Genomic DNA, 8,957 nt, shown 5'->3' with positions numbered 1-8,957 from the left:
TATATATATATATATATATATATATATATATATATATATATATATATCCCTCTAACTCTTAAGGTTATATATGCCTTCATGATACCAGTTAGTGTCTCTCTACTTCTATGCATTCATCACTCTGTTTTTCTTTTATACTGTCCTGTATTCCTTACAGCCCTTCCACTAATAATCTACCTCACTCTCTCTTCCATGATGGAAGTGATAACTACTAATCTCTTTTACTAAGGATATTCCTTAATTCAACGAGGGAACTGCTAACTACTAATATCCTTCATTAAGGATATTCCTTAATCCTTCCTCTCTGGACATAGAATAATTAGCTTTTATATGACAATCAATGATATATGCACCATATGCACACCTATTCAAGAAATAGCTGTAACAGGCTTTGTAGATAATGCCTTAATCCCTTATTTAATCTAACAACTCTGCAATTATGTTTGAATTATAAATTACAAGCTTTAAAGTGATACCGCATGTTTTGCTTGTTTGTTCTTCTTTCTAACACACACACACACACAGATGCACACATAGAGAGAGACAGACAGACAGAAGAGGGAGATGGTGGTTTTGTGGCATCTATGTTACTCTTCCTTTATAGTAGTGACCTATGAACCTCTGAAAGAGCAGATTGGACAACAGAAAAAAAGAGAAATGATCAGACTGCCACACTGCATCAGACACATTATAAGCCACTTCATGTTCGAATGTACAGTGCATTCCTCAACAAGATTGCTGGATCAGTTGGCTTTGCCATTTGCTCAACTACCTAAATGCTCAAGCAAGCCAGGCCAGACTGAGGAAGGATGCACAACAACAATAATAATAATAACAATCAACCTGAAACCACATATTGTTGGGGAAAGACATGGACAACTGAAGTGGCCCTAGTCATGATTTCATACAAATGAAAGCAAAAAACAATAAAATATTGTAAGACCATTTAAAAGTACAATAATCTTCAACTGATTATAATACTGCAGAAATGTCAATGATAATTCAAAACTGTAGAATAAAATGATGATAGTAATAATATTGGTTTAAAATCTTGATACAAGGCCAGCAAGTTTGTGTGAGGGTATAAGTTGATTACATTAATCCCCACTCAACTATTACTTATTTTATTAACCCTGAATGGATGAAAGCCAAAGTAGACCCCAGCGGAATTTGAACTCAGAACGTAAAGACAGATGAAATGTCACTTATATATTTTGCCTGGCATGCTAATGATTCAGCCAGCTCAATATTAACTGTCATTAGTTTAGTTAAAATGAATACATGACTCTTCTTTGAACACACTGTCGTGTGCAACCCCTACCCGGGCTTAACACTAATCGCCAAGCCTAATCTTCCTTCCCTTTCTAAAATGTATCCCTCTGAAATTTCCTCTTTTCCCGCAAGTGCTAACTTACAGAAGTTCAAGAGTAGCATTAATAGCATCAATCTTGCTTGTCTTAGAACAACAAAATTCATGGGCACTGCTCCTTCCTCCAGGCCCAGCAAATGAAAGAACAACTAAAAGTCATGGAATAGCACAGCACTCCTTCTTAATAAAGGTTACTACAATATTTGATGGTTTATAAAGTATACTTATTTTCCCCCAAAATTGTCCCAGAAAATCAGTGTGTCTTATAAATACAAGGTTAGGGTTTGGGTTACTGGCAAGTGATGGTTGAAGAAAGAGGCTGCCAAAATTAAGGCATGTCTTATAAGCTGCTATCAAATACAGTACTTTCAATACCACATAATTATCTCCCCCACAACAAAGTTGTGTAGCCCCAGATCATCCCTGCTCACACATTTCTATGGCAGACACGTATGTAGTTCCAATTATATCATTCCACCATCAAACTGAGGACCACAAACAGTGCACACTCCAACATACAGGGATGAATTGAATGGAATGTACGTGTGACAGTCTGGACATGCTATATTCTCTCCATTGTCCAGTCAATACTCTGCCATTTCTATCAACCCACAACTGCAATGTCATTGAAAATATTATTAATGAACAAGTTTTCAAGCCAACCAGGTCACTCCACCAAACGAAATAGAAGCCAAATCTTCTCCAATTTACAATTCTAACATCTTAAAATATGAATAAAAGAAAGGACACATTGAATAATTTAGTTTTAATTTAATAAGATGGTTATGGCTGGATCACAGGTATTCTTGGTAAGGGCTGACCTAGCGCTAAACAAGAACATCCCTGGAACCAACTAGAAAGTGTGTCATTGCTTTAGGAACAGAATACTCTGTCCTCCATCACTACAATCACTCTACTAGCACGAAAAAAGAACGGATGGTCACGACTGAATCGCCTTTGATCAAAAGTTTGCTTAATCAGAATTAACCTGCGGCTATACAATATGGACAGTCTCATAGTCTTTTGTGTGCTTATGTAAAAAAAAAAGTTCAAATAAAATATTATCCTGTAATCATTGTATATTTATTCTATTTTTTTCTAAATTCCTTAATGAGATGCCATAAAATGGAAATGTCAACAAATCAATAGATAACGCATATCGATAAATATTTATGTAAACAGACTGATATCTAATATCCCGTTTCTAGTTAAACAGATGGCATTGTTTGTGGAGTCGTTTTAGCAGTAAGTGAAGAACAGATTAGAGTGGCACGCTTAAGACGCACTTCCTAAAAATTATGTAGACTATTATAAATAAAAGCAACTATACGAAGTTACAAATACTCTTTCTTTCTCATACGCATACACGTGTATATATGAGAGAGAGAGAGAGAGAGAGCAGGTACGAGAAGGGTGTATAAACGATGTTGACGTTAAAAGAAGAGAGCTTATAAGGATGACGTTTCAACCAAAATAAGATCAGTTTCATCTAACTTACACTTCCATATAGAGTTGCCCCAGAATTTGAGTAGAAATACGCTCATTCATACTGTTTTGTGTATTTATATGAATGTGCGTGCGTGAGCGTCTAAGTAGGTCTTGTCATTGTTATGACTGCTGAGAGAAAAAGATTATAAAGGTAAATAAAGAGTTTGACAAAAATCAGGTAAATAAATAAATATGTAGATATATAGATATTGCGACAGATGTAAGACACCCTGGGGATAATGAAAGAGCAATTCGTTCAAGTTGATTTATTTACACTGCTTTGCCTTAAATAGAATCAAAGTTATTCATAAAAGGCAATCTTTCTCCTTTAGAAGGCGAAAGATTGCCTCATAAGATAATTCCTTTTCTTTAAATGGAAAAACCTGCATACAAGCTTTCTGACTTCACAGGCGCCCACGGTACAGCAATGTTACTGACTATTATTATTTTATTTATTTATTTATTCATTTTGTTAATTTCGTTTTAGTTTTCTTCTCCACTTTCAACGATGCGATTCATTCACCCCACCCCCTCAGTTCCTCTATCAAAGAATTTATAAGTATCTTGTCGATTATTCGAGTTTATTGTTTTTCAATAACAGCCGTTCAAATGTGCTCTGTATTTGAAAGATTATAGTAACAAAAAACGAAAAACAGCTAAAACGTGTTTCAAGTGCAAAGAATTAATTTGAAATTATATTTCGATATTGTTTAGCTGGGAAAAGAATTTTTTTTCAATTATTTGGAGGTGTAAATCGTATTTTTATTTCTTTTTTTTTATTCTAAGTTTCCAAACAAAACTTGAAGAATATTTATCAGGTATTGATTATATTGAGTAAGAAAAAAAATTGGCATACAAAAACCATATTTGTCAGTTAATTTAGTGCTTAAAAATGTCTCTTTGTGCGTAAAACTTAAGGATCACCAGTATTGATAATAATTATTATAATTAATGCTGGCATCCTGAAACGCAATTTACATGGGAGGAAAAACAAAAAATCCAAAAGAAAAGAACAGGCATACAAAGAGTACACTGGAAATAGTGAACAAAAACTCAACTCCGAATAATTAACCTCAGTAATTTCTTGTTTTAAAAGATTAGCTGGTTGTTTGTGATTATAACAAAGAAAGTTTTGTTTTTGTTTTGTTTTTTTAACTGTTTAAGTGTGTAAGAATTTAATGAAAACCTCAACAGGGCAATTTTTAGGAAGAGTTGCTACAATAATCGAGAGGGGAAAAAATAAAACAAATATTCAAATTAAATGAGTTCTTATTAAGGTACAAAATCTCGAACTGATAGGTTAGGAAACATGTCTAAAGATCCCCGTGAAGCCCTTTATTCCAGACTCAATCGAAAGATGCATATTCATTAGAAGTGTCTTGCTGTTACTGCTGTTTAGTCCCAGGTTAAATCTGATTGAGCAGACCTTATAGTCGAAGGTGTTCCAAACGTATTCCAGGCGCATTTCGGATTCTATTATCGTCTATGACTATTTCTTAATTAAGACTGTAGGGTGTGCTTAAACACAGATTTGGCTGTTATTTCTAGTGACTACAATGTTGTGAGCGGTGCGAGCGATACTGCTAGTATTACAGTCTATTTGGGTACGTAAGAATCGAATTAAGTTCCAGACAAGTCGGATTTATCCCCAGATTATCATTCCCGGTCCTAGCCATATCATTCATGTCGCATATGTTCAAGGGAAAGGCATGAACATTACACACACATTTCCTCTCTCCTATAAATCCGAAATCCCACTCTGTGCCTGTGTGAGAGAAATTTATTCGTGATCTTTTCGTGTGTGTGTATGTGTGTGTGTTATACGGAATGGCATGCTGATTTATACCTATTACAAATTTCCATTCATTTGTATAAAGACGGAGCGGAGCGTCAACGATTTGTTTTTCTACATAAACAAACATTGCCAGGGGTTCACTGGCTGAATGAATGATAGGCGCGTTGTTTAAACAGTACTTGGACAAAACGAAAGCTTTATACCAGCCCTGAATAGCAGACTCTTAGATTAATTTTCGCATAATCTAATACAAGAGCAAAACCGTCTGGCTTTAGATAAATATACTAACAACACATCGTGTGTGCCAACATACGCACAGATTACAATTAGTTCACACCGGAACGTCCGGACCATATTAATTGTTGTGGTGAGTGAATGCTTGGAATGATAAATAAGGAAATCTCATGTTTTACTTACCATATTAAAAACTGGAAATATTTGTAAATCCTTCTGCTTGTCTCACTTTCTCTTTCTTTCACTATTCCCCTCTCTCTTTCTCTCCTCCAATCTATATTTTCACTCCCAATTTGGCTCTCTCTCTCTCTCTCTCTCTCTCTCTCTCTCTCTCTCTCTCTCTTTCTCTCTCTCCCGTATTTTTAAATCCCCTACTACTTCTCTCTCACTGATTCTGTCTCTCACTCTTCATCTCTATCTGCCTTTCTATCTCTGCACCATCCTTCAACTCAACTCCTTATGAAATAGGATTGTTCCAGTCGCAATGATATTACTTCGCCTCATTCTATTTCATGCTTCTTGTTTCGGTCTTTGATGCTGTTTCATAGAACGGTGCCATCACAACAGAACCTCTCTCTCTCTCTCTCTTCCAAACACTTTCACTTTCTCTGTGTATATTTCTTGTTTAATTAACTCCTCTCGTTCGATTTGTCTCCTTTATTCTGTCAATTATCCTCTTTCTCTCTCTCAAACATTGAAGATAATCGGTTTTTAAGCTTTAACATAATCCCTTTGGATCCAATAGTAGAAAAACTAAATAGATAAAAATTTTAACCAACAGCTTCTAGTTTCTGTTATGTTCTATCATGTCTAATATTATGATTATTTCGTTTTGTTTTAAATCCCATACAGCGATTGAAGCGTTTAAAGTAATTAAGATGTTAATATTCGTATGCATGAGCATGAACAGGGGTTTATGTAAATACGTACAAATATAAATACTATTTATCAGATAAGTAGAAATTTAATAATTTCAGTTGGAATGTCATTCGAAATTCTCGGTAGAAAATGTGTTATTGTTTTACAATAGTTATTAGCTTTACTAAGATCCATGTGGCCGTTAAAAGCGACTGAGGAATTAATAAATGAATGAATGAATGAAATATCTGAAAAATTCTATCAAGTATTGGATTTTAGCCATAAGCTGACACGGGACAATTGTAACAATTCTTGGCTATAGGATCGGCACATTTGTATCCTCAAACTAAAATTATTTACAAATTATTTTGAGAATTTTCTTTCCTTCGCAAAATAGAATTTCTTATAACACTTAATTTGGAAATATCTAAGTCCCACCACCTTTTAATATGGTTTCTGATTTAGATAAAAGGTCGACAATACCATCGACTCCAGTACTAGACTAGTACATTATATTATCCATCCTGGAGAAGTGAAAGATAAAGTCGATCTCGGCGAGATTTGAACTCAGAACATAAAGAAATGCCGCTAAGCTCTTCCCCACCCCTCTGACGCTTGAACGATTCTGCCAGCTCGCTACCCTTATCAACCCATTCATTTAAAAATAACACGTTTTACAACAGGAAATTGTTGGGGGAGGGGTTGTTGTTTTTTTCTGTTTGTTTTGTTTTTTTGCTCTTTTTTTTCGTCCACTGCAATTAAAATGAAATTCTAGCTAAATTCTGAAATAGCATTAGAAAGTGAAAAAAAAAACAGTCTCTACAACTCAGTATGCACCCTTAAAAATAGCTGAATCGATGAACATAGAAACATTCCGAATGTAATCAATACGGATCACAAGTAAGCAACTATGTTGACAATTTTGCTATCGAAACGCCTTCCTGAATAAATAACTTTTTACACAATTGGTAAAATGAAAATAATTAAAACTGTCTAGATCGTGGACTTTCGAACGTTCTACTAAAGCAAATGAAAGTCTTTTGTATAATGATATATATGTGTGTGTGTGTGTGGAGGCGCAATGGCCCATCGGACTCGCGGTCATAGGATCGCGGTTTCGATTCCCAGACCGGGCGTTGTGAGTGCTTATTGAGCGAAAACACCTAAAGCTCCACGAGGCTCCGACAGGGGATGGTGGCGAACCCTGCTGTACTCTTTCACCACAACTTTCTTTCACTCTTACTTCCTGTTTTTGTTGTGCCTGTAATTCAAAGGGTCACACTGTGTCACGCTGAATATCCCCGAGAACTACGTTAAGGGTACACGTGTTTGTGGAGTGCTCAACCACTTGCACGTTAATTTCACGAGCAGGCTGTTCCGTTGATCGGATCAACTGGAACCCTCGACGTTGTAAGCGACAGAGTGCCAACAACAACAATTGTGCAAGGTACTAGTTGGTGTAAGGCACAGGTAAACTAGTCTGGCAGCTGCAGATATTTAAAGTTCCTGCATGTAAATTAATGCAAATTATAAGAGATTCTAGACCATCAGTTCCAGAAAGTTGGTATTGTACCAGGCACAGATATGGCTGTGTGGTAAGAAGTTTAAATAATATACAGAGTGCAGCAGAAGTAACACCCTTTTGTATTTGAGTTTTCTAGTTTCTAATTGAGTTTTTTTTGTTTCCTAAAACTTCTGCCATTTTCTTCATTAGTTTGTTATTCGTTTCTTTAAGTAATGCAAGAAATTTGTGTTCAATAAAAAAATCACTTAATAAACATATACTATAAAAGTTATCAAATGCAAAAAGGGCATTACTTCTGCCGCTCTCTGTATATGTATGTATGTGTTTTTGTCTGTGCTTATCCCCCACCGCCACTTGACAACCAGTGTTGGTGTGTTTACATCCCCATAACTTAGAGGTTCAGCAAAATAGACCGATAGGATAAGTACCAGGCTTAAAAAGAAAATAAGTACTGGGCTTGATTAGTTTCACTAAAATCCTTCCAGGCGATGCCCCAGCATGGCCACAGTCTAATGACTGAAACAAGCACAAAGTAAAAATATATATATATATATATATCATCATTTTAAAGGCCACGTTTATTTCATGAGAAAGGATCTTAGTGAGAAATGATCTTCAGACGTTGGGCCTCACAGAGGGAACGACAGGGGACTGAGACTCCTGACAGTTTGGTATGCTTGAGAAGACAAGTCAAGCTTAGTAAAATCGTGGTTGTCCTTGCATACAGGCATGTACCCTGCATCCCTCTTCAGCTGAGTGTTCCTTATCTTGCAGATTTGTGGGTGTTAGTGCCATGTAAAAAGCACTCATACCTGTGCCACACGCATGCTGGTGCTGCATAAAAGCACCCAAGACACTGTGTAAAGTGGTTGGTATTAGGAAGGGCATCGAGCTGTAGAAACCATGCCAAAGCAGACATGGAACCTGGGCAGCTCTTCTGCTGGCCAGCTCCTGTCAAACTGTCCAACCCATGCTAGTATGGAAAGCGGACGTTAAACGATGATGATGATCATCATCATTTCCATCTATCAAATCCACTGAGAAAGCTTTGGCTGACACAGGCTAAAACTATCTTTCATGATGTGTCTTCTACATTCCTCAGCAGTAAAAGCCCACAACTCCAAACCAGACCCCACCAATTGGCTTAAAACTTATACCACCAAGATGAATTACCTACCATCATCCAAGTCAGCAAAGGAACATGTAGTTAGTCATCTTACACATTAGAAATAGCAGTTAAATTCCCTTAAATATACCTTACTGTCTTAAACAAAGAAAGGACCCATTGAACTATGTAATCCCTGACAAAGAAAAAGAAAAGATCGTCATGACTGGAACACCTTTAATTATAGATCTACTCAATTGAAGCAGACCTGGACTAAACAGTAACTGTTATGTACTTCATTTTTCATTCATATTTTTGTGATCCAGGCAGGAGTAATTCTATTTACTTATTTTCCGTCTCTCAAAAGTAAGGCAAATATCCAAAAATGGATTATTTTATTCCTCATGGCATATCTCTTTTACTTGTTTCAGTCATTTGACTGCAGCCATGCTTGAGCACCACCTTTAGTCAAACAAATGGACCCCAGGACTTATTCTTTGTAAACTTTGTACTTATTCTATTGGTCTCTTTTCCCAAACTGCTAAGTTATGGGGACATAGACACCAACAACGGTTGTCAAGTG

At 36.2% G+C, this 8,957-nt stretch overlaps 1 protein-coding gene across 1 annotated transcript in view; it reads right to left on the bottom strand.

Annotated features, from left to right (window-relative positions):
• Nucleotides 1-5,643, bottom strand: part of LOC106880063 (uncharacterized) — a 49,911-nt gene extending 44,268 nt beyond the window's left edge. Inside the window, exon 1 of the mRNA XM_014929869.2 lies at nucleotides 5,070-5,643. The gene's annotated coding sequence lies outside the window, so the exon portion shown is untranslated. The remainder of the gene's footprint in view (nucleotides 1-5,069) is intronic.
• Between the last annotated feature and the right edge of the window lie 3,314 nt (nucleotides 5,644-8,957).

Source organism: Octopus bimaculoides, chromosome 6, assembly GCF_001194135.2.
Source record: "Octopus bimaculoides isolate UCB-OBI-ISO-001 chromosome 6, ASM119413v2, whole genome shotgun sequence".
NCBI lineage: Eukaryota > Metazoa > Mollusca > Cephalopoda > Octopoda > Octopodidae > Octopus > Octopus bimaculoides.
This window is presented reverse-complemented; position numbering and strand designations above follow the sequence as displayed.